Source organism: Coffea arabica, chromosome 1e (genome assembly GCF_036785885.1).
Source record: "Coffea arabica cultivar ET-39 chromosome 1e, Coffea Arabica ET-39 HiFi, whole genome shotgun sequence".
NCBI lineage: Eukaryota > Viridiplantae > Streptophyta > Magnoliopsida > Gentianales > Rubiaceae > Coffea > Coffea arabica.
Window position 1 is genome coordinate 13,003,611 of NC_092311.1, and position 10,983 is coordinate 13,014,593.

The 10,983-nt window shown below is 35.8% G+C and overlaps 1 long non-coding RNA gene across 1 annotated transcript; it reads right to left on the reverse strand.

Moving 5' to 3' along the window:
* Positions 1-252: 252 nt before the first annotated feature.
* On the reverse strand, positions 253-2,327 carry LOC140008688 (uncharacterized). The gene is made up of 2 exons (XR_011816128.1): positions 1,839-2,327; positions 253-746 (listed from the first exon to the last, which is right to left on the reverse strand). It is a non-coding gene; the product is annotated as an uncharacterized lncRNA (long non-coding RNA).
* Between the last annotated feature and the right edge of the window lie 8,656 nt (positions 2,328-10,983).

A 10,983-nucleotide genomic window follows, 5' to 3' on the forward strand; every position in this document is an offset into this window, starting at 1 on the left:
CATACACAGGATAGGGATACAAGTCCTTCAATTTTATTAAAATATCAAATTAAAATAAGAGCAAATTATCCGGATGGCTATTAAACTTTTGCAATCATCGAGTTTGACCATTGAACTATTAAATGTCTGGTTTTGGCCACTGAAATGTCAAAAGTTAAGACTTGAGACCATTTCATTAGATTTAGTCATTAAATATGCTAGATTTGACTGCCGCGCAATTCCCAAGACAAAACAAAGGGGCAATTTAGGGAGTTCGATATGCATCTTCTTCTTCTTATTTGTATAAACTAAAGAAGGAGTAATCATGATACCACAAAATCTGCTATTGCTGCAACGAGGGAGAAGGAAATGGAAGAAGCCCACCATTGGGTTAGAGGAATTAGGAGCAAGCTCAACACTACCTAGAGCTATGGTAGCAAGATCCATGCCACCTCTTCTTCTCCAATTTCCCACTGTGAAAGGGGATTCTTTACCTAAATATGCAAAATTTACATTGATCCAACCCTTTTTTGAATATGTTAACTTTCTCTTCCCAGATTTTTTGGGTTGATGAGCCCCTCATCTTGTTTGTTGTTAGTCTTGTAAAACTTCTTCATTTTGTTGTTGCTGTACAAATTCACTTTCTTGTTGCTGAACCTGCTGTTGCTGCTGCTGAGCCTGCTGTTACGGCTGCTGATAAACCTCCTGGTGCTATTGCTGGTGGTGGTAGTGGTGGTGCTGCTAGTGTAATCACCCAATCCATCATTCTACGAAATGAAGATCTTGTTCGTCAACCCTTCCTGCTAATTCTTAATCCCTCCATTCACTTTGTCGTTTCATTTTTCTTCGTTTCTCAAATGTTTGATGTTTGGATTTAAGCAAAAATAAAAGGAAGACGAGGAACCAGATGCATAGGAGAGGAAGAAATGGTAAAAACACTCTTTTCAACTTTCTAATTTGCCCCTTCATTTTATCTTGGGAATCACATGGCAGTTAGATCTGGCATACTTAACGATTAAATCTAACGGAATGGTCTCGAGTCATAACTTTTGAAATTTTAATGACCAAAACCAGACATTTAATAGTTCAATGACCAAAACTCGATGATTGCAAAAGTTTAGTGGCCATCCGGATAATTTGCTCTTAAAACAATGTTTTTAAACTCGGACCACTTAGCAAATCGATTGACCGATTGGTTCGATGGTTAATCAATTCAATTGGTTTAATTAGCTAATTAACGGTTCTCTGTCTTTTAAAAATTAAAATAAAATAATGTATACTTTAATAAATGTCTTCATCTGTGCCAAGGGATATGCACGCTAAGAAGGAGTATATGCCAAAGGAATATTCAATTAAGGAAACATGCACCAGAGTAAGAAAGAAGAAGATTATCATCAATATATTAGATAATTATCCAAATTTGATCATTACATTCTTTTATACAATATCTTACGGCCGACATATTCTCATAGGTGGAAAATTAGTGTAGACACCTTGCCAAAAATTTAGGACTATCATATGACAAACCAAACATTGGCAAAAAATTTCTCAAATTAGGACTTTCTAATGAATTTTTAAAAAATTGTAAATAAATTGCCAACAATTAGGAATTTCTAACGAAACTCCCAAGAAATCATCAATAAATTCCAAAATTTAGGACTTTCAAATGAAATTTACGAATATTCATAAAAAATTTCTCAAAACTAGCACTTGCAAAACAAATTCCCAAAAAAATCATTAATAAATTTCTAGAAATTAGGACTATCAATTGAAATTCCTAAAAATTCATCAAATATTTCCAAAAATTGGACTTTCAAATGAAATTATTAAAAATTTCTCAAGGCTCTCAAGCTACCTACTCAATGGATCCCTCCAGATGGTCCTCGTTGTCGTTGGTGAAGGAGCACGGAGAAGCTACACCTTTGTTGTCATTGGTTGAGTGGGAACCAAGAGTGGTAAGAAACGAAATCTTTGTATACTCATGGCTTCTTTATCTTCTAAAGTTCTTGCTGTTGAACTTGGCTTTGATACCAGACGAGGATATGACACAAAACCAAGGAGAAGTGGAAGACATCTCAGAGGTATGCTAGGCCAACATCAATGGCCTCCCACGGCCAACTCTAAGGCCCTGCCTTTTACTGAGATGTCTCTGACTTTCTGTGATTATATTTAATTCTTAAGCCAATAGAATCATAGCCATAAGAGATGGGAAAGAGGAAAAGCTCGAAGGGAAAGAGAAATAGCTTAGAGACTCATGATTTACAAGAACATACAAAATTTTATGAGAATATTACAAAGCAAACCTAACCTTAAATCTAATACTAACCCTAAATCTAAAGCTGTCCTCAATTTGAGCACAAGTATTAGTGCCATCCTCTTTTATACGAAGAGTGGATGACAGAATCACCCAAGCACTGGCTTCAAGAATATGGTGACTCACATATCTCTTGATGACTCAATACCTTAACTACGTGCCACATGTCCAGCTAGGTTCACGATTCATCATACATGTTGAACGATTCATCATACATGTTGACAACTCAGCAGGACATGTGTCACATTAAGACACTAACTAGATAATGACTCATCACCCATATTGCTGACCCAGAAGGACACATGTCAGATTTATTGATGAACTTAGCGGGACACATGTCGAACTTCTTGATGATTCAGCAGGACACTTGTCAACACTAAAACTATCCTAACTAACGACTTACCATCGTATTATAGCATACATGGCATCAATTACTATATTACATCATCTATGACATCACATGTCCTTGAAGTCTTCGAGTCTTCTTTTGGTTTTGGCTTTATGCTATTGCTTCCATCCGTCTGGTTTGATATGGACCCCTGTTCTAGGTGGTGACCAATTAGATGGTGACATGTCAATATCATCCAGGGTGAAAGGACCAAGATCATAGGGATCTTGAGAGTCCTACATGGGATATCTGGTCTGCATAATCATCCTTGGCCTTTTGTACTTAATCTTAGTGCACATGATTGGACCTGTAGTTCCACGAACCATAACTGCCTAGCCAAATTTCTAGAGGAATAGTTTTATTCTTTTGGAAGAGATATCATTGAGCTTTTGAGTATTCCTCTTCCATAGCTTGGATGGTGTAAAAAAGATGGTGGTACACCAAAAATGATGGTAGTGTTTATACCTTTGAATCTTGAAGGTGAACTAGTCGATATAACTACACGATCATATAGTTCTAGTGCTGGGTAAAAAGTTGGTTCCATTAAGAAAGTGACTTTAATCAGGTCAAGAACTTGACCAAATTGGGAGAGAGATCCGTCCTGAACTGTAGGTAGTGCAACTCCACAAGGATAAAGAATTGGTGGCATAAGTACCAGAAAAATCATAGTAAGGGCTGAGGAAAGTCCTTGAGCTGGCAAATGAAGATCTAGGAGAAAGGATAGTTTGGATGGACTCCCTTATAATTCAAGATTGATCTGCCATAATTTCTGAAGACTTTAGGTTCATGGAAAATCCGTTACTCTATAAAGTTTGACTGCTTCCACGGAATTCTTAAGGATAGGAACTTTGGAAGATACTTTGGTGGGTTAGAAGATGATGTTGGAGAGAACATCATGATCTGTGGGTTGATTTGATTAGGTCTCGAGAAGAAGTCTACTACCACATTGGATTTTCCTTTGATGTGCTTAACATCAAAAGAATATTGTGAGAACCACGTGGCCCATCAAAATAGTTGTAGGTGCTAAATAGTCTTCTGGTTGAACTGGAGCATCTTGGGAAAACAGCTCATGCTCATTTCTAATAAGAAAGAGTGGCCAAACACGTGAAATGAGAGTAGCTTAATTCCATATTTAATTGCCAATATTTCCTTGAAAGTAGAATGATAATGTTGCTCCGATTCTTTGAACCTTCCACTCGCATATCCACATAGTAGTCTGTCTCCATCATGCGATGACTCCACCTCTCCCTAGGGCGTACCCCAAGGTTTAGCGGCCGTTTGCCTGACTCTCGTCAAAACTCACTCACAAGCCCCAATAGTAAAACAACAACCTTAAAACAATAGCAATTTCCAAACTTCAAAATACATACATTGACATCAATTATCCATACAAACTCTAAATACAACGAAAGATTTAAACTTACAAAAGACCGATATAAAGCTAAGAAGTGGCACTAGCACATTTAACAAAAGATTCTAAAGATTCAATATATATATATACAACAAAAGATTCAACGACTCAAATAGAAACTCCTGCCTTCTCCGACTCATACTTCCAAGTTCTCCTTCCCTGTAAGGAAAGCATACTAGTGGGGTGAGTTTTCGCCCAATGAAGTTTCAAGAAAACATACAATCAAAGTTGCAAGATGACATACACATAAATCAAAATCTCAAAGCGAAGAAAGTAAAGGACAACAAGATAAGTCGTGAACGTTTTAAATAAACATTTCAAATAAACAATTAGCACTTTTGCGCATAAGAATACAGTTGGCTCATGTGAACCAGTTCAGTGGCAGCTTGTCTAGAATTCGTTGACACTCTGTCAACCTTGAAAATACAGTAACAATACCCTATAGATCACCACTTAACTCTAGTTTCCATCCATCAATCATCTCCCTACCAGACTCAAACAACCACCAAATATAAAACAATAGGAGGGGTAATACTTGAGTATACTAAAACTAGTGTAATAAATAGTAAACACTACCCACGGTTCGTCAATCTACTCGATCAACTCCTTGTCGACTCGATTCGACTAACTAGCCAATTGGGGTTGGGATGCCAAGCACTCAGTATAGTCGATGGTATATCATACCCAAACGACTTTCAATTCGCGCACATGAACGTTATTTCTCTTGTAAACAATGTTATAGTAATTTAGTAAAGTTAGACCAAGTGCGATAAAATACGCACTCGCCTAGCCAAAATCAATTTAAGAGAACTTAGCATTTCACTAGCATTCAATCAATCAACCATCTAATCAAGATAGCATTTTAAGTATTTCACAATCTCATCAAGATAACATGTCAATCAAGCAACAAGTCCTAACATGCAATTGGAACATTCACCAACTTATTAGGATCTTTTCACTTCAATCACTGGTTCTCCCTCTTGGCCACTCTCGAGTCCTGCAATCATATAGTATAAATGAGAAAATTTGAATTACAAAACCTCCACTTAGAAAACACACAAATTGCAAGTGTGACGCCCCCACTTCTCCCTAAGGCGAACCAAAGGGTATCCGCGGGACGCCTGCCCAACTCTCGCCAGGACTCACTACAATCCACAATTTAAAAGTTCGGAATACTTCAAATAACTTCAATACATAATTAAAGTACTCCAAAATATCTCACACTTACAATTAATCAGCTCTCAAGTTTAATACAACCCAAAAGAATATTTACTACAGCCATCTGCTGTAATACAACTTAAAGTCTTCAAGAGAAAGCAATCTAGTACTATTCACGAGCACTCTTGGTCTCGAACCCTGTTAAAGAAATCCAAAACGTGGGAAGAGCTATACAGCCCAGTGAGGTTCCAAGACACTCTAGCAGTTCTAATAAATCAAGTAATTGAGCATACTGCATATACGGTTCAAGGTTGCACATTGGCATATTAACATGAGACAATAATCATTGTACGAGTAATTTCAGCATATCACAGGTACGGCACATTTGCATGAAATGGTTATCATTATGTAAAATAAATACACATTGAAGGATACGGTGTTCCATTGAAACCATTTCGGTCAACTGCACCTTATAACTTCCGGTCCCCACGGTACTGTCTGGCCATCGCTTTATCCCTCCAGTGGTCATACTCGAGTATACCGAAACGGTGGTCCAAGGTTCCAACCTACCCGACCGAGCCCAGTCCTGGCTCGAGTAGGTCAGTAACCAAGGGCAGGGCCCACGTTCAGCTTAGAACTTATAACATGCACAAGTAATCAAATAACTTGGCTAACAGTAAAAATTTATTCTTTTGATAGGTCGAGTGAGATAAAGTACACACTCGCCTTAAAGTGGTGGACAATTTGCATATGAGTAATTGCTAGCAACAATTAACACATAAACACATAAGCAATATTTGATAATTTCATGTGAACATGTAATTTACGGTAATCGAATAATCAAGTACCAGGTAATCAAGTAGATAGGAAACGGTAAGAAATTACGGTAAACGGTAACGGTTGACGGTTAACGGTAGTAATCACGGTTAATTGGTAGACATTAGTCATTTTAATAGGCCGCCATTGGCCGTTTCCCACTTTTACCACTTAAGAGTCGAGGAGATTCACTCCAACCGACTTATGCAGCCATAGCATAATTAATCATTTAAACACATCACATAAATATGCAATTCAAGTATTTCATGTCGAGTAATTCAAGTATACATTACTTAAATATGCATGAGTGTGGTAAATACTTAACATGTAGCACTTAAAACTTAATGATCATGGATTAAGCATGATAGACTTATTCAAATTACGTACTCCTATATGGAACACTCACCTATTGCAACAAAAGAGTAAGTGCGTATACAATCCTTCAGGTGTTCCCCTCGAGATCCTCTTGAAGGTCTCCTTGAGTACCTGAGCAAACAATAGTTGTCTATTACACACCATCGCTTAAAATCCCTTACTTATCGTGAAGGTTGTACTAGTGTTCATTCTAAGGAGAATTCATGAATTGAGCCTTAATTATTTATAGTCGAGGCTCGGAAGTGGGTTTTAAAAACACAAGAGAAATTTGATTCTTGCCTTTGAAATCAAGTGTAAAACGGTCTAGCAATATCGGAGTAAAATGGAGAGTTTGAAACCCTCAATTTCCTTTAAGTTCGGAAATTTCAGATTCGGCAAGCAAACTTTAAAAAATCAGATCTCACTCTCTATGAGTCCAAAATTGGAAAACTTGGTACCGTTAGAAACTAATTCCAAAGTACTAAAAGTTTCTAGAAGGCACTTTTTCATGATTCCAAACGGAAGGTATTCAAAAATTGGCTCAAAGTTGCTGTTTTGAACATGAAGACAGCTTTCGGGGTTGGTTTTTAGCCAACTTTGGGAATTCGGAAAACTTCACTCAATTTGAACTAGCATTTGAAATTTAGAACTCTATTAGAGTTGCAATCAAAGTTTAAAATGGAACAAGCAGAATGAGAATTGAAGTTTTGAGCACCAAGATATGGTAGCTCAAAGTTACCCAAATTTCTTTGTTAAACAAGGGTTTACCGAAATCAAGTCACGAACTTTGGAAGTTTAGTTGAGAAATGAAACGGCTTTGGAATAACACCAAAATTAGCAGTGTAACACTACCATATAAGGGTTATTCCTCTACCAAATTTCATAGAGAAATAAGCACAGAAAGTGGGTTAACAAAACCGTTGAAATCACAACAAATTCTAAGGCTAAGCTGCCTTTGAACTTCCGTTTTGCCGTTTCCAAACATTTGGTCAAGGAACATCTCAAACATGATTCATTCCAGTAGGAAATGTCCAAAATATGTTCAAAGTACATTCGATAGATGATTTACAATAAGAAACTTTGGATAATAAGTCCCAAACCGTAGTTAGTTTCAAATCTGTCCAAAACACTGTTTTCATTCACAAAGTTAGTTTTGAATTTCGATCATAAATCACTCAATTCAACTCAGAATTGAGCGTGGTTGGTGGAGTTAGAAAATAGACTCATAAGGCTATATTTTCTCAGAAAAAAACCATTTTCAAAATCTGTCCATAAACAGCTCATTCGTGAGCATCAATTTGCAACTCGTGTGCTGCCTTCCAAGAAGCAATGAAACAGGATGGTGGATTTCAAACGAATGGTTTGGCTCACTCAAATGGAACCAGAGCATGAATTTTATACCGTTAGAAAACTGGGAATGTCTAGTTTCCAGTGCCACAAATGGCACTCAATTCTGACATCGGAGTAAAAAGATATAGGCAAAACAAATACACTGCTTGGGTGAATATGGGATAAATTTCCAGATTGCTAAGCTGTCGTAAATCCAACATTTGGGTAACCAAATCAAGTTATTTTTCAATGAAACTTTTTACACAACCAATATAACATGTAAAAAACATAATCAAGCCATTAGAACCTCAAAATTTTGCACAAAAGTGGTCGGACAAGGCAGGGGTAAATTGGTCACTTTTGCTCCAAGCACCTCCTTTGATTTTCTACCAACAATTCAACATTAATCCACTAATATAAGCCCTAAACCACCATTAATTTCATCATCAATAATCAAATCAGTCTTTCCATCAAAGTGGGAGTTTATAGAGCCCACTCACCAATTTTACAACAATTTAAAACTACCCATGAGAATCCAAGAGCTCATGAGTGTAATCTAACTTCCATAAATCAAGAATTAAGAGGTTGATCGTTCATTACCTCTCTTGATGACTAAATCAGAATTTTTGGTCACTTTGAAGCTCAAGAAAATCGTGGAAATGAAGCCCCTTTTCTAGCTTAAGATGATCACCAAGTGTTTAGCAAAGTGTAGTTAAAATTTGAGGTGATTTGGTGGAGATTTGAAGCAAGAATCGATGAAGGAAAAATGAAGAACTTGGTCTTGTTTTTCCTTGGAGTTGCACGGCTGGAATGAAGAAGGAAAAGAAGGGATGATGGCTGATGATAAGCTTCCGTGAGAAGCTTTGAAATTTGAGGACAAGAATTGCTCCAAAAGTCAACTCTCCCTCGCGCGCGCGCGTACGTTTTGTGCTCGATTCCTTTAGAGTTTGTTTCACTAGTGCACTACACCTCTGATGCACTTGTATTCATATTATTATTATTCACTCTTAATAATCCAGAAATAAATTTCTTAAGTCCCTCAATTAAATCGCGCGTGTGAAAACGCGTATTTCCAATTTGTGCACGATAGAGTGAAATCTCCAAGAAATTCCTATAACGATTGTACCACTAACTAATACTTGAATATTTAAACATGAAAATATCTATTTTTAAGACTAATGTATAAGTATCCAATTTTTTTTTGAACTTATTGTATCATCAAATCGGTCACTGTCTCCAAACGCGTATTCACTATTTTCACTAAACGAACTTCCAAAAATTAATTTCCACAACAAGTCATTTTAAAAATATAAGAAAGTCATAGTTCCATGTAATTGGGTCTAAAAAGGTTAGAAAATCATATTCGGAGTAAACTGGCAATTAAATATTTAAATAAGCTCTTAACAGGAGTTTAAAATAAATAAATTTTGCGAGTCCTCACGACTTTTCTTAATCTACTATTGATCATTCTTATTTTTCCAAAATTAATACACTATCAATTAAAATATAGTCTCGAAAAATATGTATTCATTATTCCGGACTAAACGAGTTTTCGAAAAGTAATTTTTTTTTCTAATAAAACGCTTTAAAAAGATAAGAGATGCGCTTTTCCATATAAATGGATTTTAAATAGTCAAATTAAATAATTAATTAAGCCTGTAAAATAAATTAAATTAAGAAAGTTTTCGGGTCCTCACAGCAAGTCTTAACCCCTAACATAGCTTCCAAAATCACAAAGTTTCTTATTCAAGTCAAGGGAAAAATCACGTGCATGCTAGATCAATGTTTCAAACATAATATGGAGCAAAAATATTTCGATTAAAGTCAAGAATTTTGAAGAAAACAGGACAAGACTCTTGGGGTTCAAAACTAAAAATTTTCAGCAATAAAATGATTTAGGGAAAGATCATTTTCCTCCTCTTAAACCTCTTTGTTTTGGCTCAAAACCAATAGACATGTGAAGGTTAAGGTTTTATCAAATGTCTTGAGTAAGGGTATATCAAAATCATGCTAAAAATTGAAACTCAAGCTCTCCCTCTCTCATTTAGCCAACCAAGCCAAAATTTGCAGCAAGTTGTCCCCAAATTCCTCCATCTAAACTTTCAAATTTTCAATCTTATTTTCATGGCAAATACACAATAGATCATAACTAACATGTCATGAGGCATATGGCACATATTCTTGGTAAAGAAATTCCTCACAATTTTAAAAATATAAACTCTAAACTAGGCTATTTACTATATACACCAAAACTAAAAATTTAACACATGACTTGAGAAGAAATAAAATCCTCCATAAAAGTCTTTTCTTTTAACTTCTAGAGTATCATACATCAAGTAAACTAAAGGATAAGATAAGTACGTTAGGTTTTCTAGCAAATTTACCTCCTTTCCCACAAAACCTAAGATGGAAAGAAAACAAGAAATACTCAAGGATTCCTTCCTCCAAGAACTCTCTTTCAAACTTACTTCAAAAGTTGATGGAGTGAAGTATGTTTTTCCTCTTTTGTTTTCTCACTAATTTGGAAAAGAAATCAAGGTTAGAATTTGTTTTCTCTCAGTCTTTCTCTCTCCCTAAATTTCGGCTAGCCCTAGCAAAAAAAGAGAGAAAATTTTGATGAAATGGAAGTTTGGTTGTGAAAAATAATAGCTTTGACCATGGTCAAACTTAGGTGGATGGTTGACAAATTCCAAGAAAGCAAATAATGTCTATCTAATTCACCCCAAATATCTCTCTTTCTCCAATTGTCTCTTAACACCTCTTTTCCACAAAATCTTTTTTGTTCAAAACTCTCTCTTTTTCGTCAAAATTATTACACACACCTTACTAGTTGGTCACATTTGCATAACACTATAAAACTCAACATGCAAAAAGTTGAATAAGGTAATAGGATACAAAATTATTACTCAACCATTAAATCAACCAAGAATTCAAGACAAGTAAGTTAAAATACAATATATGAAAATAAATTTCGGGTTTTCACACTTTCTCCCCCTTAAAAAAATTTCGATTTCAAAATTTTTACCTTTACTTGTAAACAGTTTGGAATATTCTTCTGCATTTTTTCCTTCAATTCCTAGGTTGCTTCTTCCACCTCATGATTTTTCCACAGAACCTTAATCAGGGGAATTTGTTTGTTTCTCAATTCTTTCATTTTTCAGTCCAAGAGTTCTACGTTGTTCTTCGTAGGTTAAAGATTCATCAATTTCAATATCTTCTGGTTGGAGTACATGA